Source organism: Dromaius novaehollandiae, chromosome 2, assembly GCF_036370855.1.
Source record: "Dromaius novaehollandiae isolate bDroNov1 chromosome 2, bDroNov1.hap1, whole genome shotgun sequence".
NCBI classification, from domain to species: Eukaryota; Metazoa; Chordata; class Aves; order Casuariiformes; family Dromaiidae; genus Dromaius; species Dromaius novaehollandiae.
Genome location: NC_088099.1, coordinates 59,280,619 through 59,303,659, shown reverse-complemented (window position 1 = coordinate 59,303,659; position 23,041 = coordinate 59,280,619). Strand labels below are relative to the sequence as shown.

At 39.7% G+C, this 23,041-nt stretch overlaps 1 protein-coding gene across 11 annotated transcripts in view; it reads left to right on the top strand.

Annotated features, from left to right (window-relative positions):
- TPK1 (thiamin pyrophosphokinase 1) overlaps nt 1–23,041 on the top strand; it is a 311,398-nt gene that overhangs the window by 253,576 nt on the left and 34,781 nt on the right. The gene's annotated exons all lie outside the window — the stretch shown is intronic.

Below are 23,041 nucleotides of genomic sequence, written 5' to 3'. Positions count from 1 at the left end.
TGTTAGTAGAATTGAAATGTTTGCCATGATGCTTTCACATCGTTGGGATTTTGTTGGCTTTGGATTGCAAATGGCCAAGAAGATTACAAAAGCAATGAGTCTGACTGTTATAGGAGAAGTGCAGAGACTAGAACACAAAAGGGGAGTAATTCTCCCTTAGAAGAATTGTCAGAGGGTGAGGGGCCATTCTGGAAAAGGCCGTAAATTAAGAAAATGGACAGATATCTATCTGCCAGCAAAGCTGTTTGTGTAAGCATGCTCTAACCTTTTCCGACATGGACGTGCCTGCCTGGCTGCAAGAGCTCGTTCTGACTGAGGCAAACTAAGTGGCACTTGCAGGGGTAACGCTGTTTTCAGCGGCAGAGGGAAAAGCTTCGTAGCTGAACTCTTGTCCTCTCCTCTCTTCCCCTCTCCTCTGCTTTCCTTTCCTTCCCTCTCTCCTTCTCCTCATACTGTTCACTGATAGAAAACTTTGCAGACCATCAACTGGGATGTATCTTTAGAGCTTCAGTGATACATTCTTTTCCCTATTTTTACAGTTCTAAGACTCTGGGAAGTGCGTGGTGACAGCAGTGTTGCTGCCGTTCCCAAAGCTTTAAGTGTTCTGGGCCTTTCATGAACTATTTGCCTGCAGGACCACTGCTGTCTGCCTTCCAGGGTCACTTCCCTTATTACAGGGCAAGGCCTGCTGAAATGCTTCTCCAACAATGCAGATGTTCTGACGGTGGCAGCCTGATGTCCTGCTGACTTACTGCAGGTCACTGAAAGCAACAGTGAGGACATTGCTTAGCCTTGCATAAAATGATTTCAAACCAAGAAGACCATTTGGTGCACAGTAAAGGAGTGATGAACATAGAGCTCGGTTGTCCTGAACCCTAAAGCTGTATTTGCACTTTATCCTGAACAGCAGTTTGAAAACCTGATCAGACTTTGCAAAGGGACCTGAGATGGGGATTTGAGGTTCCCCCTGTCACGAGTTGAATCCATTTTGATAGACTTCAGTGAATGTTCGGATTTAGTGGGAGGGAGATTTGGTTTCAGCTGTTCTGTAACAGGGTAGCAGGGTCTTGGCATTCAGTTTGGAAAGGCTACTGGAAAGTGGCAAACAGACATACTCTTCCAGATCTGGTCATGTTGTTTGGAGACAATACTGCTGTAGAGCTCCACTAATGGAAAGATTCATATAAACACTTCAATGCTGAAGTAGCTCAAACCACTTTCAGTGGTAAGTTTAGCGAAGCTGGATGAGCTTGTTCAGTAAGAAGTAGCCTAGCTTTGGTGTAGACAGCTCTTCATCGCTCCAGTTGCAGTGGTTAGTGAGAATACTAAAACCATGTGAAAATCAAAACAACTGGCCATTACTAAAAGATATTATTTGTAAGCACTGAGCACCTTTCTGGAGAAGAGAGAGGTATGAAGGGAGCCAGAGAGCCGTTTGGTGTGAATCCAAAGTAATTCTACAGATTTCAGTGGTGGCTCTGAATTTTCACCAGTGCATGTGGGAGCAGAACTTGTCCAAGAAGGAAACCTTTGAGTTTATACTAAAGGCATTTAACCCTAAAGGTATTCTCATCAGTCAACCTGCCTGTATGGATTTTGAAAAATCCACTCACTTGGACAGTTGCAGAGGCAAAACTGAAACATAATGGTGTACTTCAATGAAAGTCAGTGAAAAATTGGCCAGAGTACAACTGCTCATTTGTCATATCCCTCGCAAATATACTTTAATTGTTTTCATATTTAAATGCCCAGAATCAGCCATAATAAATGTAAATGTCACATTGCTGAGAGATTTCCAAAAACAAGAAAGCTCTCTGAGGCGTGTGGTGAGTTATTGCCAGTTCCTAATGTTCTCTGCAGAACCACAAAAGGGCAAGGACCACTAGGAGGACAAATCAATCATGTCTGGCTAAAGTCTCCCTCAGTTTAAAAAAAAAAAAGAGAGAGAGAGAGATGTGTTAGTTTGTGGCGACTCGCTTAATGAACAAATCTGCTCTTTAGGTTTTTGGGGTGACTCAGTTAATGAACAAATGTGCTATGTACTTTTGGGGGAGGTTGCTTAAGTAGGTAGAAATTACAGTTAAGAATTGTCTACTGCCTTGCAATTTGCGTATTGACCTTTTAGTTCTGTTTATTTTTAGTAGATACAGGTGTTTGTGATTGATCTCTTTTCCCTCAAAACATGACACTAGAGGAAATTTTCCTCTGTTCAGATCTATTCCTTTACCTCAGTGATAAAAACTTCTAACTATTCCCTATACTGTGTCTCAATTCCTTCCTTACTGCTCCCTCTGTAAACACTTCCCACATTTTTTCTGAGGTACACATACAGCCCCCTGTTCTCTTGCAAGTTTTGTCACTAGATATTTGCTGAAAAGAGGAAGAGATGGATTTTTTTCCTTGCTGTTACAGGAAGTTTTGGAAAGTGTTTTGGGTGTCATCATTGACTTGTGTTGTACACTTAAAAAAAAAAAACAGTTATTGGCTCTAAATTGTTTATGGCATCCCAGTGTGTAATTAATCACCCAGTAACAATTGAGTAAAATACAATATTTTGGAACTGTTAATTTTAGGTGTACATGCCAATTACAGATCACTAAGCAAATCTGTTGTTTCCAAGTGAACTAGAAAATACATGTATCTGAAAGGTGAATATGTGTCTTGCCCTGGAAGTGACTGTGGCTTGTCATGGGCAGTACCTGTACATGAGGAAATCAGGGCTGCAGCAGGGAGGGGAAGAAAAGAGATGGAGAAAAAGAGAGGGAAAACTGGGACATGAGGAGATCGTGTCTGGGATTAGAAACATGTTCTGGAGAGAAGAGAGGACAGATAACAAATCAAAATATGAGAAGGTAAGAATACAAAGATTGAGAAAATGAGAACAGAGATGTTTCTAGTTGACAATTGACATTTTTGCTTTTGAATCACTGAATTGAGGCCACAACTTTTCAGTCTTGTTATTTCTCTGCTGTTAGCAAGTATTCATGATACCCTGTGGCAAAATGTTTCATCTCTCCTTTTCCACTGCTGTCCAATGATAATAACCTACTTTTGTGGTCAGTAAGCTGGTCAGCTCAAGTGACACAGGCCTGTCCACAGGATGTGCCTGGGTATTGATCGCGTAACATAAGATGGAATTAGTCATTTGACTGAAAAACAAGAAGGAAAAGTCTCTCTCTTATTTGCAGTCTTATGGCTACCAATTCAAGCTTCTGAAATTAGGGAAAGGCAGAAATAGAGAGAGAATTAAATGGTGTCTTAGGATGTAACGTGCGTCTGGATTCATGACCCCTGCCTGCGTCATTCAGTGCACGAGACGGGTTCTGTGGGCACAGATCTGGAGACCATGGTTGATGGTGCATGTCTGTACAACCTCCGGCTCTCCCACCGCTGAAATTGAGACCCCTGGAATCATTAAGGTGAAGTACTGTAGAAAGATGAAAGATGGTCTTGTGGTTAAGGCAGCTGAACATCCCAAGTTTTTACTTACCGCAGAGTTCCTGTCTGGTGCTTAAGCTGCTTGCAAGTTGCACATTCATTTCCTTGGTACTTAGTCATGGCTCTGGAGATGGGCCCAGACATGCCCAAGAGCTCTGCCTTGGTCCTATAAAGCACAAGATACTCAAAAAAACCCTGCGGCATCAAGTACCCACTTTGACATTAATCTCTCTGTGCCTTCGCTCTGGAGCAGTTTAACAGGTGCAATACCATTATCAATTCTGTTGTAATGAGCAACATACAAAAGTCCCTGAGGAATTTAATATGCATGCATTCAAAGCAGTTTAAGTACCATGCAGTAAATAAAGCGTATAACCCTATGGTGAATGAGGGCTGAAAGCGTGTCTGTTAAGAGAATGCTGCTCGTTGAAAGAGTCTGGGCTGTTTGGTTAATGGGACTGTGTAATTAAAGGATGAATGCTAAAGAACTTGAATTAAAATTTCACAGGCAAACTTTAGGTCTGGCATTCCATAACTTTTAAATGACTTTGCAACTTTAGCATTCCTTAAGAGTCATCTTCCATGCAGATTGCATCCAAGCAAATGTGTGTCCATGAAACTCGTAATAGACAGCTCTCGTGTAGCATGTCACATTGTGTCGGTACAAGTCCATGTCAGAACACAGTAGCCAAGTTTCCTGTGTGTCTGCATTTTGAAGCTTTCCCTTGCATTTAATAAGAAAACATAGATAAAACCAATGAAACCTCTCAAACAAGTCAAATATTTTTAATATATTTTTTGTGGGTCATATAAATGTATAAAAATGCCATAGAATAAATAGTAAATTCAAGTAATTAGTGATGAAATGGATGTCGAGTTCCTTATAGCTTTCGTATGGCAGGATCCACTCTGCCTGAATCATTCCTGACAAATCCTGAATAAACAATCCTGTCTTATAAACTTTAATAATGGAGATTCCTTCATAACAGCTTCTTTAGGAAGTCTGTTCCAGTTACTAATTTTCTCTTCCTTTCTATATTCTGCAAATGCAGCCTGTGATAAATATATTCTCGTGTTGTTGAGCATCAGAACACATCATTTATAATCTCATTACCCAGTAAGAAAGCTCAGGATTGTACATTTAGGTTTCCTAAACGTAGGGCATTACTCTGTAATTTCCTTGGGTGCCAGCAATACCACTGGATCTCTGCTTATTGGCATGCCACTTAATGATGCTGTTTGCAAGACAATTTTCTAATCAGCTGTGTGAACACTCATCAGGAACATGGTTCTTGATTTAAAGCAGAGGAGTTGGAGAGAAAGATATGGTTTGTTTTGCTTATAAAAACAAACAAACAAAAAAAACAAGTTATAAAGAGAAACGTCAAGTTTTTCCATCTTGTAAGGTACTGATATAGTAAAAAATCAGCACAATTATAGAGGTCTTTTATATCATAAATCTAGATTAAGCATTTAAAAACTTAATCTCTAAATTAAAGCTGCAACATGAATGAGTCAGTATTTTTCAGGGTATTTCCTTAGTGTATTTTGAAATAAGGTGCTGTTAGGTTACAATTTAACTTTCTCTGTTATAGCTGGTGGTGTATTTTCAAACATCATTTAATAATAAATAAGTGTTTTGGTGTTGTAGATAGCATGATGGGCCTAGTCAGTAGAAGCTGAAGCATGGTGGGTTTTTAAATTGTTTTGTATGTCAAATATTAGTTTTCATTCCAGTTTTCAGATGAGAAATTCAGAAGAGACCTGAAGATGTATAGTTAGCTTTGTATAAACTTAGCCACCCTCCTCCCACAAAATCATTCCGTGTCTTCTTCCTATCTGTTTTATTCTGTTGTTCTGTAACAGATGCAATAACTTTAATTTAAAAAAGCGTAAGCTCAGTTTCCCATGAGATGTGTCTGGCATGGAAAGAATACATTATATGATTTATGAGGTTTTAACAAGATAAGCTTGAGATGACCTGCACAATTTTTGAATACCTTTGATATATACAAATAAAAAATCTCTTCTAAGTTTATCCCCAGTTAATTACTCTAAAACCCTTACAAAAATGCTTTGTCATCCTGTGGTCTGTATATGGAATATATGTTGAAGAATTCAGGTTTTATGAAAATATTAGAGCTTAATATTGAGCTTGTGGAATTAATGGAAAAATTTCCTATTGACTTTAATATTAGAGAAGCTGGCAGTGCCTCCATTCCTTTCTCCACTAAATTAGGATAACTTAAGCCCCTGATTCATCAGAAGATTTAGGCATCTGTGTATTTTCATACATGTGACTAGTTCCATGGACTTTAATGGGATTATTCAGTGTGTAAAGTTAAAGTTAAATATGTGCAGAAGTACTTACCACAAGTCAAACTCTGCAGAGGGAGATATAACCTTCAAAAATGCCTGAAATGGCTTTTCTATATGTAAAATAAGGTGGTAGTAACTTTAATCTCAGTCTCCAGGGTTAGCTGTCAGTGCTGGTTCCTATTTGAATATCTCTGCTCCCTCACTAATGCTGTAAAACTCCCTTTTCTTAGCTTGGCACATTTTTTATGTATTGCTGATTGGCTGTAGTAATTTACATGAATTCCTCCTGATTTTACTATTGAGTGTCTGAAGATGTAGTAAGACAAATGACTTGCAAATACTTCTCACATGTGGCTTCTTTACCTGTAGTTCAGCAGATGTGGTTTCCTACCAACACAGCTGTCATGTCCATGCATCAAGTAAATTTTGTACAAAGAATCAGGAAAAAAAACCCTAGAGGTTCTGGATACATACCAGAATTTTTGTAAACAATCAGAAAGTTTTCATTAAACTTGGCAAAAGCATTAGCATTTATGGTACAGTTCTGCAGAGTTCTAAAAGAACAAAACACTCAGGATTTAATGAATCAACTGTAGTGGTATTTTTTTATTTTTTTTAACAATGCTAAAAATTTGCCACACTTCTGTGGCTTTGTCTCCCATATGTAGAGTAAGATTTTCAATCCAGATTAAAATTATTTATGCAGCCAATACAAGGCACTCACTGGGGAATAGGAAAAATTTTCTGTGTTATTTCATGGGCTGGAATGTATGAAACACTAACATCAATACCAGTCTTAGTAGTGCCAGAATAATTAAATATTGTTCCTTTTTAATTATTTTAAAATATGACGTGTTGATGTGTTTCCCTTGTAACGCTGCAGAAGCCTGCAGCAGTTTTTTGACAGCTGCAATCAATGCTGGCAATACTCCGAAAGACAGCTTTTTGTTGTGAGCTTATGTAGAGATTTATGTTGCTCATTTGCAACATGCAATAAGAAGATTGATTGGTACCTTTAGAGTTTGTGCATGCCGCTTATTCTCTGCTGCTGTCTTTTGTTACCCAAACCACTGATGTTAATGCACTTCTAGAATAGACCTGTAACATATAAGACTTGTCTTTGGTTTTTGGGAGCTTTCCTGTTAGCAATTAATTTTAGATCCCATATGCCTCAGACAAACCGTCAGGTCAGTGAATGTTTATATTAGCTTGTATAATCCCTCCAGAGTTACTTTAGTCTTGCAGCTGAATTTGCCCCAGAAGAATTTTACCGACTGTTGTGACGTTTGCCATCCTGTCCTATGCCCTTCTCTAACTTCTGGGGTACCGATTCCTGATGCATTTTTTTAGTCTTGTTTTTGTGCCGCTGTTTTCTGAATTTCTTTACCAATTTTGTGCTGTGCCTCCTTTGATGCCATTTTTCAACAAATCCTTCAGAAGTTACTGGTAAAGAAGACAGTTCAAAAAAAGTATCTATTAGTAGTTAGCATGGCACGTAGCACCGCTTGCTGACTCAGTGGGTAGCACAACAGGCTGGGGATCCAACAGGAGGAAGGGAACACATCATTAGCTCTCATTAGGATACTGTGCTGCTGCTCCTGCTGCTTGTCGTGTTAACTCTTTGGAGCAGGGGCCATCTGCTATACTTGCTTTGTACAGTGTACCCAGCCTTGCTTGTTAGTCAGGTACTACAGGGATAAACGCAATTAGTCGCGATTGGGAGGTGTCTTCTGGAATTACAGTGGAAAGTTAATACTATGGAGTGATTCCTGATTTTAAGTGTGTTTTTTTGTATTATTTCTGTGTTAGAGGCTGCATCTGGGTTGTTGGGCTCAGAAACTGTAGAGTGGAAAGAGAAGAAATTCATTGTTTAACATACAGTGCCACCTACAGAGTAGGTTGTGCAGCCTGCACTGTAATCGTTGTATGTTGGGGTTTTTTGTCAGAGCACAGTTGACACTGTGGCCAGAGAACATATTCAAAATGTTTTAGCAGATACGTGCAGGATTGGAGTACAAGGATGAAGAGTGTGTGTGCCAAGCAGTCGGAAAGCCCTGGGGGCTGCCTGTGTGCCTGCTGCCGTGCCAGGTTGTAAGTCCCGCTGCTCTCAGCTGTTGCTCATGAGAAGCTGAGTCTGGTTCCCATGATACCCAAAGGGGAGGTGGTTTGTGTGTTCACCTGCTTTAACTGGAACCTGCAGTTGTCTGTAGACCAGGCTTGCTCCACAGCACCCATTATCGACTTTCTGTTACAAGCCTAAACTGTTTTTTCTAATCTGAACTGATGTTTGTAGAAATGCTGCAACCACAACTGAGTTTCCTAACAAGAGCATGGTGTGGTGTGCTACAGCCTTCTGGCAGGCACACGGAGGTTGAAGGAGGAAAGAGACTGGAGAAGGAAAAATCAGTCTGGGATTGTGTTATGAATGTTAGTTATAGTAAAACCTCCCTGTACATAGTCCTCTTTATTAAGAGTCAGCTGAAATGAAAAAAAAGAAAAATGTCCTCTCATGTTGTTACCTAGGGACATGCTGTAGAGGAAACCATTAAGTAGCAGTTGCATGTTCAGCTGGTTGGTTGGTGGGAATCACAGTACTGGCATTGTGATGAGAGCTGGATTCCATCTCCAAAATCTTTACCATGTTCATCAAACAAACATCAATATTCAGGCTTGGTGCAGAAAGTTGGATATTACCAGGTTACGAAAAGACATAAAAAGTGAAAGAGCACACAAATATCGGTAACTCCACTCTCAGGGGTCCATTATTTATGTAATATAGCAAAATCCTTCTGCAAATTAAGTTATTATATTCACTGCAGAACAAACTCTTTTCTGTCCTCTCGAGCTCTTGCGTCAAGCTTTTCAAAGCTGGAAGTTATCTGACCTTTAAGCTGTCAGTAGTCCAGGACTCAGTGTTTAGTAGCTTCACTTTAGTGGAGTTGAAGAACAGAAATAGGAAGGGAAGGGAAGGCTGGGAATGAATTCTGCAGTCCGGGGAAGATAGGAAATAATTTTCTGGCAGGTGATCTTGCAGAGGAGAAGGGGGAGGGAAAAAAGAGAGGGGTCTTGTTTGTAATAGTTAGATGTGAGATTCACCATATTTAAAGTGCCAGCAGAGAGAGACTACTGGGCTGAGTGTCTGAGACAGCTGAAGTTGCACATTAAATACAGTTTATCAGACTACTCTGCCATTTCTCACTTGCACTGTCACAGTCGGTACATGTGAGCATGTAGGTGAGTGGGGGTGTATGTAAATAATAATTCCTCTTTATTTAATATACATTAAGCCTGAAAAGGGACAGAAATATGAGTTAGCAGAGTGCTACAAAATGTGAAGGTAATTATGTAGCAGTTATCCTCAACATTTCCATCTTTAAAGTGGTTTTGAACTGCTTAAGTGCGGCAGTTACTGCAGACTGTGATTAGATAAATGGATGCAAATGGTAATTGTAACTGATGAATGATTGATGATGGCTTTATATGTTTATCATTATATACCGTTGTAAACACTTTCTTCCTCAGCAAGGATGGAGCCTGTAGGCAAGATGATGGTGTATCAAACAGGAATTCAAACGGTAATATTTTAAGTCTATGCATGGCTGGTATTGCAGGATAGGGTAACCTTAGAGCTGTTACCTGAATAACTGGTGAACGTTGCCATTGGTGGCAATGGCTAAGCACTGAGCTTCTTCCAGCTGCGGCTTGAGGCCTGAATATAAAGGCAGCTGGGAAGCAGTGTTAAAAGGAGAGAGCTCGAAACTGCCCATTGGGAAGCTGAGCACTGCTGGATGATGGCTTTGGGTGGGAAAGACCCACCAATCCACTAGTTAAAAGCAGAAGAGGAGACGCCGATTCCCTTCATTCTTATGTTGCGCTCTCACGGTTCCTGCCTTTCTCCTTGGCTTTGCAGAGTCCTGTCTCCTCAGGTTAAAGTCGGCCTTTGTGAATTCCCTGTGCCCTGTAGATCAGTAAGGCTTGCAAGGCATTTATAATGCAGTATTTGATGGCCATGGGAATGAAGTACAGCCCCATTATAACAACCACTTGGGGCAGAACAGATTTGTTTAGATAATGGGAAGTTGATGGAAGCAAGATAAACAAGCAAGTCCCTAGAAAAGCAGGGTGGGATGATGGAAGTTCACATCATCTGAATGTTGCTATAATTCTGTTTGTTTTCTCACCTGCCATTTGCTAATTATTCAACAATCACGGTAACAACATTTGGTAACTAGATTAATTTAAAGGGATTTTTATTGCAGCAGCTTGAGTTTAGTATCAGCTCTTTGTGTATCATAGAATGCAAAAAATAACCCATGGTAATTAAATTACAGGGTAACTCTTCATTCTGCATAAATTGTTCTATTCACTGAGGAACAAATAAGCAGGATATTACCAAAGAGGAGCCCCTGACCATTAGCAGCCTCTGCTCCCTGCTCTGTTTCTTTACATCACTTCACTTGCAGTGCTCAAATCTGTCTGTTATTTTTCCTATGGCATCGTAGAACTGACAGTGAACTTGCCGGCTTTTTTTCTCATGTGCCTGCCCTTGTGCTTGTATAAGGGAAGTGAATTGGGTTCTGTTTTGTTGACCTTTTTAGATGCAAGTGAAATGATAGTCCTGTTTGCTTACACTTCAAAGTGCTGCCAGTCTGTTGTCTGCATTAACCTTTGTGGAGCACCCTGATGTGATTGTTACCCTAGCACCAGCAAGGCAGATGCCAGAGCAAATTGAAAAGGGATAAATTGGATGCCCTATGCAAAACAGCTTGGCTAAAGACATTCTTCTTGGGCACTGGAGAAAAGGTATTTTGTATGTGTTTAAGTACTTAGCTGGGCTCCGAGTCCTGTATTTTGCTTAGCCAAACAACTTCAAAACAGATGGTTTCTAAATTTGGGGAAAATAACAATTTCAGTATTTTCTCCCTGTGCAGTCTGCTGTTGTGCCTTAGCACTGAAATTATTTGAAAATTAAACCAGAAAATAAAATTGGGATCTTTACCCACTCAATATTGATTTCAGGAACATACAATTTTTAGTATGTGTTAGGTTTTCATCAGCACATTTAGCCTAAGATTTGTTTATGCTCTGATTTAGTGTTCCTTGCTGCTTACTTGCATAAACACTACCAAATCAGTCAGTTGGAGTCACCAGTGTATTTAGCTCCCAGCTGCATTCACTAATAAAAGGAAGAATGACAAGTTCCCTCCTTTGCAGAGGAGGAAGTGGAGAAACATAAGGAAATAATTCATTGCACTTACATAGCACCTGCCATCAGCAATCTATGTAGGTACTTTACAAAAAGTAAATGCATTACCTAATCTGAAATAACTTTTGTGGTTAGAGAATGCTACCTTCCCGTTTTCTCCATTGAGGAAACTAAGTCACAGAGCATTTGTCTTGTTTGAGATCATCAGTGAAGCTAATAAAAAACTGGAATTCTAGTGTTTTGGGGTCATTCTTTTATCCTAATAGAAGTAAATTAGGACAAAGGATTTTTTTGATTTTTCTAAAAATTCACTTAATATTTTGTAGGTAGTGAAATTATATTTAAAAATACTGCCCTTCTCTTATAACATGTGTCCATAGCATATGATGGTTGTTTTTTATGTATTTATCTCTGAGCACACAGAGGTTATGTAGGTGTAAGAATGGAGTTAAATTCAGTTACCTAATAACTCAAGTGTAATAGTTGGTCTCCACTTTAACAGCCCTTTAATTTTAGTTGTCAGTGTGAGAGCAACATGTGTAATCAGGTAGCCATTGAGATATTGATTTCCCAAGAGGTACAGTTATTTCGGGTTGGGACCAGCAGGGATTGGAGGGAATTTTAGGGATTTGGTTCACTTGGTTCAAGTCTCCCAGGTAAGCGCATCATGTATCCCCTGGCCAGACTCCACTGTGTAATCCGTAGCCATGAGTCCCACAGCTGGGCTACAGTTGTGTGTACCAAAAGTATAAATGGGTTCTGAAAAAAAAGTGACAAACTAAAAACAATCCATTATACACAGTGATACCATCTCCAGCTTAAAAAATCAATAAGCTGCATGTGGCAGTCCTCTGAGGTAGTGTGTGCTGAGGGAAATACCACTGTGTATTGCCCTGTCTTCATAGTCCTTCCCTAAATATCCTGAGACAGGACACAGCAATAGATCTTTGGCATGACAGCATGGCTGCATTTGTGTTCTTTTGTCCCTTAAAGTCTGCAGCTCCTTTTCCTCCTGAGCTAGCAGTGGTATTCCTCCTTTTAGCCTCCTTTTCTAGGTTGGTTGTTTTCCTCTGCCCAGCTTAGGGACTCATCTATTTCAGTTGAAATTAATCTTTCTTGGACAGAGGACTAGAACTGTATGCCCTTCTTAGGGGGGCATTCCTTAGTACACTGTACTGCCTGTACCGTAGCAGTAGTACGTGTTTATCTCTGCTGAAAGCATCTCACCTGGCACATCTTTTTCAAAATTTCTAGGTTCTTTCTGCTAGTGTAGGATTGGACTGCTGTAAAATACAGCCTTGGATAGCTTGCTAAGTTGTCAAACTCAGTTGGCAATTGAGAATCTGCCTTAGCATTTTAACAGGCTTTGTTTTAAAAGATTCCAGAAGGAGATTTCTGCTCTTTTACTTGAAAACCTATGCCCTAGGTATGATTTCTAAAGGCAGTGTTGCTGAGCTGGGGGTTTCAATGGACCTGGGTTTATGGGCCCAAAGCATGCAGGCTCGGGCAGAGAAGAAATAGACTTTCTTCCTTATTCTCTGTTGAGCATTTAGAATTTTTAATGGAGCTAGTGTGATTATAGATTCCCTTCCAGAGGCTGTGGGGCACATGCAGTTGGTGTAAAAGGGTTTACAGCTATAAAAGAATCCAAAATCTTGTGCTATAAGAGTAGAAGGATACATAACTAAAAATGATAGTCATTATGGCTTAAGAAGGTACTCGCACTTTTTTTAAGCCATGGTTACTGACCACCAGCACATTCTTAGCAGATCGGCTGAAAGGTGGAAATTCTTTACAGCTTTCCTTATGCCCTCTTTGAGAAATAATTAAATTGACTTTGAATTCTCTTCAGATTCAGCCCATTTGTATGTCTTCTGATATATTTGATCTCTGCTGGCTCAGAGGGAATGATATAGAGCCGGACAGTCATGACGAGGTTTCTGTCTAGCCCGTGTTGCTTTTAGCGTTGTAGCTTTTATGTAGAACAGTTTTAGGACTGAAACTGCAGATTAGATATTCCATGGGTACCTTCTTGGCATGTTGCATCACTGACTTGAAAGGTGAAACTACTGTATAATAGCTACTTGACGGTGCTTTGTAAAGGTTGTAATGTGTCTTTATTTTGCTGCAGATATGCTAGCATCTGGCAGGAGCATAAGGTTTCACAATTCTTACTGCAGCCATTTTAACTTTGTGGCTTTTATGCTACTACATAAAATTTATATACATGGGTGATGGGAAAGGAAGATGAGTGAAACGTATTTGCACATTCCAATAACAAAATCTAACATTGATGGGTTATATTTTATTCTGGAAGAAATGCCACTTTCCGATGTCGTAATTTTCAGCTTGACTGATTGTTCTTGTGATCATTGGTGTGTTGCATAATAACCAAAATTTCAAGATCTTTTTTTGTCTTGAGCTGGCTTGTCTTGACTTTACATCTAAATCCGTAAAATATTTCAACTTCAGATTTGAAAAGGTAATTGAATTTATGCATCAGAAACAAAATGTGGTGTTTTTCACGTCTCTGTAAAAAAGGTACTGGTATTTTAACACCTTGCCTCCAACTGCCATCAAGTGGATGATATCGTTTCCTTCCCTATCGATAGCCATCACCACACAAAAGAAAACCTGTCTGGATTCTTTACATGGGCTTCTCCTTCTCCCTTCCATTTTTCAGTTAGATACTTTGATTAAAACACTGCAGAGGTAAGGCAGAAAAGAATTCAAATAATATACACCAAAGGGTATGGCATTGTGAAGTTTTCCCATATGCAGAAGAGAAATATTTTGGATGCTAGTTTTGTTCTTTTCCTCCCCCCTAGTCTGGGACTTGTGCAGCCTTTTCTCTCCAAAAAAAGACAAAAAGAAAGAAAAGGAGGGGGGAGGGAAAAGATGGCAAGTCACCGTGTGACTAGAGACAGGCCTTGTCAGATCAAGGTTTGCTGGAGCTAGTAGAGGATGATTCAGATACATAGTTTCTTCCATAGCCTGGAGATGATACTTTAGTCTCTGCTGCTGCTAATCTGGTTGGGAATGACAGTCACAGTGATAATTACATGGGAGCTTCACACTCTCAGGTGCTAAGCAAGGGTTCTCCACGGAGAATTACTTTTCCATGGAGAATTACTTCCTGGACAACCAAAAAAGGCAAATCAGACTCTCCTGTGTCAGTAACTGATGTAGGTCATCCGATACAATCAGATGGGATTTTGTATCAAAGCAAAGCTAATTATTAGTACAATTGCATTGCCTTGAATATTTTAGTTTCAGAACATATACATATTCATTATTCTGTCTGCTGTTGAAAGACTTAGCAATTGGTTATTACAGCTAGGTAATTACTAAATACATCTTGTTCTTCTGGAACTTGAATGAAATGCAGGCTCGGGAGCCAGCAGGGAATACTCAGCAGAACTGAAAGGTGGTAAGTTGAAAACTGATGAGAAAGTGCTGCTTTCTGCAATGCACAGTTTCACTTTGGAACACACTGGGTTGAGATGGCGCCTGGCTTTGCTCCGCGTTAGTTGTGTGTTACTGTGCCGCGCTCCTTCAAAGCGAGTGGCTGCGCAGCAGCAGGTCATGCTCCCCGATTGCCTTGTCCCTGGCCACCAATAACACACTAACATACCATGTGCAATGACCAAAACAGATGCAAACCATTGCAGATGCTCTTGATCCAAAGCTCTTGGTAGAAGATCCAAAAGACAGGATAATTTGTTTGAATAATGAGGCCATCCATGGTTAAAATAGAAAAGATACAAAAAGTTCTTTGAGTATCTTCTCTGTTTCAGTGCATGTAATTGTTCTCTTTTGGGTCAGGAAAATGTTTTCCTGGGGCTCCCTGTTTCCAGACAGCCTAGATTTGGGGGGGGGGGGGGGGGGGGTAGGGTAGTGGGGTGTTTCTTATCTTTGAATTTGTTGTGGTGATTTATTACAAAAATGGAAAAAGAGCCTCCTGGTCAGATTAGCTTGCACATTCCTATATTCACTCCTAGTTCTGGTTTGAGGCTTGTTTTTCAAGCCATTTGTGCATGTTACCTGGTTTTGTTTGGTTTTGTATTTTTAAATCCTAAATGAGTAAATGCATGTGCAAACATAGGCACAGCGAAATGTTGCCTATTAAAAAACGAACCCATAAAAACCTGTTCTAAAAGTAATAGACAATCAGCATCTTCTTTTATAGAGGAAAATCAATTTAAAAAGAAACAACTTGAATATAATTAAACATCGTAACTCCGGTTTGTGTGTGTTTAATAGGTATAATAATACCTACTGTATCTCACAGGAGCATTTTGAAGTTTAATTAATTAGTGTTTATAAAAATACATTGAAATCCTAGAATGAGAAGAAACTCCAAGTATGTTGTATTGTTACTGTTGTTTTATGAACAGATTTGAGAAAAATCTGGTACCTCCAGAGATCCAGAATGCTTTTTAGAGTTTCATCATAATTTTACATTCACACAGAGTTACTCTGTTTTCTTAAGATTTTCTACTTCTAGAATAGACAATTAATGCTGTCATTTTTCCTAAAATGCAAAATACTTATTTAAAACAACTTTTAGTGTCAGATAAATACCATTTCTTATATAAACTTCTTTTTCTTTTAATTTCCTCTGGAATGCTCAGTCATTAATCCAGAGTGTTTGAATAACTTCCATGCAGGCAATCTCAGTGACAGTATTAACATAAATTCAAACTTTGCAATGTCATAGTATTCAGAGCAGCTTCTTAGCTAGTGGGAAGACTATTTGAAGTTTTGTGATGGAAGGTCTCAGTAATACATATTTCCTGATTATAGAAAATGAATCCATCAGCATTTTGTTTAATGGAAGGAAGTTTTGCAGGAAAAATAAGCAAACAGCTGCAGAGCCTCAGTCTTCAGTGGGAGTGGAGATTTGGGTGTGTGTCCCAGAAAGAATGGCATCACAGCTGGATCATTAGATGTTTTAAAGACAGCTATTAATCAGCTCTGAAATTAGGCCATGTTTTCCGTTGATTGGAGCCTCTAAAACCTTTCTCTGCATGTGTAGGGGGCAGGAGGAGAGATGTCAGGATGAACTGGCTTAGAAGTAGACAAGTATATTTTGACTTGTGTTGGCTAGGCTGCTCTGAGGAAGGTGCTCATTTTTTCTTTGGCTTCACCTTTGTGACAAAATATTTTGAAAACTAGGAAATGCTCTCTCCGATGTGTAGATGTTCTTAACATATTTTCCACTTTATAGCTACACTGAAAAAAGGCCCTACCTGGTTTAGGTTATATTGAAGGTTATTATTTCACAGATTAAAGAAACCATAGGTTTTGGGGGGAGGGGTGTTTGTTTTTTTTTTTTTTAACTGAAATCCCTCCCTTTTTTAAGTGGTTTATATTAGGATAGCCATTACAGATAGGTAGTTTCATATTCACATCCTCAAAGAAAAAACTCCTCTAACTAACAATAATGAAGGGTCGACTGTCCCAGGTCTACAATCTCAGGAAAGAGGAAGGAATTATCTACAGGATTAACAGATTGAAGATTTAGGACCTGCTGGATGGCACTCTCACCTCAGAAAAAGGCCTAACAATTCTTCGTATTTGTTATGAGTTGCAGAGGACCCTTACACTTTTAAACAGCACTCGTTCTACCACTAGGCTTCAGTGCTTCTTTTCCTGCATGCCTCTTGCCGTTTTATGAAATGGAGGAGGGCATAGGCCTCATTAGTTGCTTAGTGTTTCGCACTTCTGTGATTTTTATGATCTGTTATGAACACAGATATTTATTGCCATGAATATCCACTGCCTATGTTCTGGATAGTGGTTCCAATGTTCTCTCTGGATTGAACCTCATAAGAAAAAGATTTCTTATTATAGTCCCCTTAAAGACTTCCATTGTATTTTATTTTAGAAACAACATAGTCCAGTAGATGGGGAGCTGCGCTGGCAATCATTGGACTTGGGCATTTTCCCATGTCTGTCACTGGTTTGCTGGGTGACCCTGGGCCACTCCAAGCGCACTGAACTGTGCTTCTTTTTCCCCACTTCAGAAACAGGAGAAATGTCACTGACCTCCTTCATATTATACTTTGAGATTGACTGATGAAAATTTCTATACAGAAGCTGGTGGTGATGGTGGTATTCTTGAGGGGGTCAGTGGGTGAAACTCTGACAAAAGACCGCACTCCTTGTTCCTTTGCTTCTTCTCTTCCTGTCTTCAAACTACCTTGTTTTTTTTCAATTAGTAATTTTTTCAGGATTTGGACTGTCACCTGCCATTTGTTTATACAGTGCCATCACAATGAAGTCTGAAGGCACTGCTGTTACACTGGTAAATAAAGTTGTACTTAGTAAGTTGATAGGATGGTTATGTTTATTGCCTATAAACCCCTACTGCACAGAGCTGGGTTGTTCTTAATTTGTTGAATTCCTGTATTCCTGGCATTTTGATCTCATAAGCTTTCCCACCTTATAGAATTTTAACTCCTAATTTTAGGCAAGTCAGAATATTTTGGGAGAAAACACAGTAGCTGATGGTCAGTTGATACAGTATGTTGGCTCTGTTGGTTTCACAAAGCTGGTCTTACGTATTCATTTTTCTGTCTTGCTAAAATTACAAGCTCCATTGCCTTTTCTAGTGAAACTCCTAAGGTTTTGTAATCCATCCACAGCCAGCTAACTTGTTCTGTATATAATCTACAGAGTTTGCATGGGCAGTACTTCCAGCTCTGTCTAACTTAAATTCTGTGGCAAAATTGCTGTTGAATTCTTCAGGTTGTAGTTTTGGCTTTAGAGGTATTGTGGCTAGGAAAGACTGCTTCTGTTCACTCTGTACTGTGCTGTTTAGGCAAGTACTTAAATATATAATGAATTTAAAATATAATGGCTCAGTTCTCATCAAATTTAACAGTATCACTGCTGAAAGGCTCTTTCCTGCTTCAGGGCCTGCGATTTTAACGGTGTATTTTAGGATGGAAGGAGAAGCCAGGGAGAACCACAGGCAGTAAAACTCTGTGAACATACCATCAATTTCCATGACCCAGGAGCTACTCGGCTGCCCTTCCACCGGCCCTGTACCTACAGGGCTTGTAAAAGAGCAGCCTGCACAACCTTCAGGTGACCCTGCAGACCCAGGCCGTAGCGGTTCTTGGGCACTTCCCCAGTGATTTTACTGTAGCAATGGTTAGTGCTGAGGACTACTGAAGAAAAACCTGAGCTGTTTGAAAGAGGGATCCAGGCAGAGCTGCTGAATGGATAGAAAGTTTGCCTGTCTCCAGTCTGTACAGCTTTGCACAGAGTCCTTAGAATTCCTTGCAACAAGGTTGTGATACCCACAGGTTTTTCTGAGGTTCAATGACTGTGAATATATCAAACTTTTTAAAGATAAGCTGTCATATGCCAATCAAAAGTATGAAGACATCCTATCCTTACCAATAAAAATAGGGAGGTGCTAATGAGGAGCCTATTTAGAGAAATTATTATTGCATGAGAGATATCTCTACATAATTGATATTTGGTGTGGACAGATTTATTGAGGTAGCTGTAACAGTTCTATTAAATACTTAGGTGAAGCACTTAGCTCTGTCACTTTTATTAGCAGCTTTGCACACTCTTTCCATGGTAATTTGAGCTATATATATACACATGTATGGTTTTTTTTTTATCCTTCATGTGACTTCCTGCATTGCAGAGACACATATTTAAAACTCCGAACGCCTTCCTTTATGTTCATGATACGCAGATTGCATTGACATGGTCTTCACATAGGAGCGAGCACCTTTTTCTTGTCCTGCCTGTGGCTACACTCCCCCCTCCATCTGGACAGACCTGCTAATTTTTTTCCTCTTTTCATGCCAGAAATATACTGCATATCTAACATATTATGCTCAAAGAAGCTGAATTTGCTATTCTAATACAAGCTCTTATCTCTTAGCAAGCACAGATCTACAAATACTGTACTATGTCCCCCACAGCTATTCTCTGTTTAGAGATTCTGCATCATGTGTCGGACAGATGGCACAATCAGTGGGTTGTATCAGAGCATTAAAAAAAGAAATTCTTTCTCGCTGCTTCTACTCAGACTGTTTTGAATTCAGTGAGATGCAACAGCTTTAACACAATTTTTCAATGACAACACCGAACATGGTGGGATAGGGGGGTTTTATTTGTTTCATTTGAAAGTCAACAGATACTTAGGAAAAATAACATTAAAAATAAACACAAGAGGCTTTAAAAGAGCAGTGAATGTTGCAGGGTTAAGAACCGGACTTTTAGGAGTTGTTCATTCACTCATCTGCCCCAGATCGCAGGTGGATCTCCATTTGTAGCTGCAGATCCAAGGAATACAGCACTGCTTTTCCTTCTGTTGAGCACTTCTCCGTGTGCTAACCTAATACTGCTCCGTCATTTGTCATTAAACAAAGTATCCAGTATTCATACAAGCCTTGCCAAAGTATTTAAGACACTCGTATTCCTAGTACACACGAGGAAGAAAAAAATAACAATAATAATAAAAGCCTTTGCTGATAAGACAGCCCTAGATTTCTCTGTCCTGGGGATCTGTTATACCTGATCATTACAAGCTCTGCAGGCATGAAATTTGTTTTTAACATCAAAGAATCTGAAATACTTGGTAACTATCAAATTATGTAAAAAAGGAATAGGCCTTGTGCTTTAGCCCTTACCCGGTACAATCTTTAGTAGTTTTTTTTGTAATGCTTTGTTCTCACCCACCGCTGTTGCTCCCACCTCCAAAAGTTAGGGCAGCTAATGTCATTGGTCCCAGCTTCCTACAAGGAAGAAATACAGTTCAGCAAAGCATCTAATAAGCTATCCATATGCACAGGATAGTGTGTATAGTCATGCCCAAACACTGGAGGAGTGATGAGGGTCTTCCCAGAACTGGCAGGAAGCTGAGTTGCTGGGATAAGCCTGCACAGAGAGACAGGAGCGAGGCGCCAGGGTCCTCCTGCCTTTGGGGCATGTGTGCATGGCCCCACATGGCTGTGACGGAGGAAGCAGGAAGGTCTCCGGGCTACTGCTCTTTTACTGCTTATTCCTGGGAAGAAAGACTGGTCTGAGTTTTTTAAGAGAAATATCCTTTCCTTTTGCATCTCCAAGTGCCAATTTCATACCATATGCCATAGACAGGACATATTTTCTATATGGCTTGTGTCTTGTTATCAACTTTCTATATGTCATTCCTTGTAATTTCACATCCCTCCAACCTCTGTCATCCCTGGTTATATTACTACAGTCAAGCTACTCCTGTAACACTGCTTTAGGTGCCTATAAACTACAGTTCTTTTAGCTAATCTTATACCTCTGCCCAGGTGAACTTGAGCTATGTCAAAAGGTGCTCTCAGCTTATACAGGGAATTATACAAGAATAACTGCGTCAATTTAAATTCATACTCTGTTTAAATCTGTATAGTTATTTTACATTAGCAAGTCCCGAAAAAAGGAAGTTTTTAATTTAGTCATTTAATGAGGAAAAAAAGGGTACAGACTTGAAACAGCCATTCCCCTTGCGTTGCTGCAATATTAAATTCTCTTCCTGGGGCTGTGTGGGAAGCAGTTTGGATTGTGGGACAGGCTTGATATTTCTGCTAAATGATCAGCAGGGACATAGTTGTGCTGATATTTAATTGTCACCTTTTAGGTTCACTAGCTTAACAAGTCATTGTGACAGATGAGGTGGCTGATGCATCTCAAAGCTGTGCAGGTAGCATTTACTTTGTCTCACTCAGTGCACTTTTTCAACGCTATCTTCATAACCATGAAGAACAGAGAGGGGAGAGAGAAAGAAGAGAAGGAATTTGCAACTGTTGGTACATTCTGGTAAATGCAGAAAGCCCTGATAAAGGCTCTTGACCTGGGTTTTAACAACAGAAGTATATACCACTGTTCTGTTTGATGACGCTAATGCCACAGCTTACTGAGAGGTGGGAATCAAAATTGCTGTGAAAACACCAGCCTGCAGCCCTGCAGTTTGATGCCACACCAATGGTTGTCATTGCATTGTCCTATTTCTACCCTTAGTCTAATTATTCTGAGCCCTTATTTTGCCCTCCTGGACAGCGGTTAGATTTCGGCAAAATTCTGCTACATCAGAAGCAGGTCAACTTGCCCTTTCCCAGCACGTTCAGCAAACTCTACACTTTTTTCGAATTGGTCTGTGCATTTTTTTTTATTATACATCTTTCCCCAGGACAACCTGAGGTGGTAAACAGCTGGCCAACTGCAGAAACGCTAGCACACACAGAGAAGGTTGGGAGAGGGAGGGGAAGGAGTTTGGTTGAGAAACACTTACCAGCTTTACTGCAGAATTATGATGAAAATGGTTTGTTGGAAGTTTAATATATGCGCACATGAAAGTCAGTGAAACAGCTTGGGCTGCCTTCTGTTTCCTTCTCTGTTTGTTCGCTGTGTGATTTCTCAAACTTCACATCTAATGTAATAACTCTCCTTTCATTTGTATGATACTGGTTCGACTTTTAACTGCTGCTCCTGTTAACTTTAAATGAGCTCCCAGTGCAACACCAGATTTGAGTTTCTGATTTACACCTTCTTTGCCCCATCATTTCTTGTAGCCTTGTCCTAGGTGGACAATGGAGTGAACAAATAGTGATGGCAATGCTACTGGAGAAGCTCCGTAATTCTTAATGCAGGTTAAAGCAAAGGGCGCTCTAGAAACTAAGGTCACTCTTTTTATTAAGATTCCATTCACATACAGCTCATAAACTTAGTAGCTCTTTGGATGTAAAAACGTAGCTATAGCTTACAATACCCAAAGTATTGCAGGCTGCTTATAATAATATTTTAGACACTTTCTTGATGTACATACAATCAGATAAAATGCCATCGCATCCTTGCCTTCACAGCATAATCCATTACAGACAGTTTTGATGTACATACTTCAGAGTCATAACAGTTATTGCATTACTCTGAAATTATAACTAGGAAAACGTGTAGGAAATATAACGTTTGCAAGGGGAGAAGGGATGAGGAATTATGCGGTAAGCTGCCTGTCCATAGTAGTGTTGTTAGGAAAATGTAGATGCTGTGATTCATCTTACCAAATGGTAGAGGTCTGCAGCTACTTAATCACCCATGCTCCATAACCAAGTGGGCAGTTTGAGGGTATCATTTATTTGATTCACTTTAGATGTTTACTTTAAGATAAGCTGAGTCATGCCACATGTACAGCTGTGGCCTTGGGACACAGATGTGCATGATCACTCGGATGAGTCTCACCTCCTATTTCCTTCCCTGAGTGAAACATTCTTATGAAGTATCTTATGAATTTTAATGATTTTTATTTTACTTCAGAGGTTTTTCCTTGTGGGTGCAAGTGTGTGCACATTTGTGAGTGCACACGTTATTTTGAGATTTTACATATACAACATGCAAGGTCAAAATGCTTCTTCCCCGTGTTGTCGCAGAATTGCAGCTGGCTGTGTGGGGAATGGTTGCCTTCTCACACCTGTGATAATCTCTAATGGAAACCATTACTGTGCTGACAGACATTAAGGAAACGTTTTCTTAATGTAATCGACTTTTTAAAGTGTTTTATTAACAATCAGTGCAACTTGGAAGCTGACAAATGAGTGCTCTTGTGTCATTTTCACGCTAGCAGGGAGAGAGCATTTGCTTTTTTTTTTTTTTGGCTGTGAATCAGAACATTTAAGAGTATTTATAAAAAAATTTAAAGGTCACTTTTGCAAAAGTGAAAAAAACTCGGCAAGATAATGTGGACTTTCTTCGTCTGATTTTTTAGAACAGAAGGCCAATTAATTGCCCATGCTGAATAGTAGGCCTGCTTGGACTCCCCTCTGTTCAGTAATCAGCACTGCGTGCTGGTTGAGTAGTTAGTAAAGTTGTCAATTTTTGAGAAATGCATTTTTGGATTCAGAAGACTAGTACACCCTGAAATCTGAGATAAATGTTGAAAAATAATTATATCATTTGCATGAAAGGGGCAGGGGGGAATGTCATTGTTCTTCCCAACTTCTTTTTAACGCCTTTTTCTTCTTTACTCTGTGTTGTTGCTTTTTGTTGTTGTGATCGTTCATCTGTTAAATGCCTGCTTGTGCATAG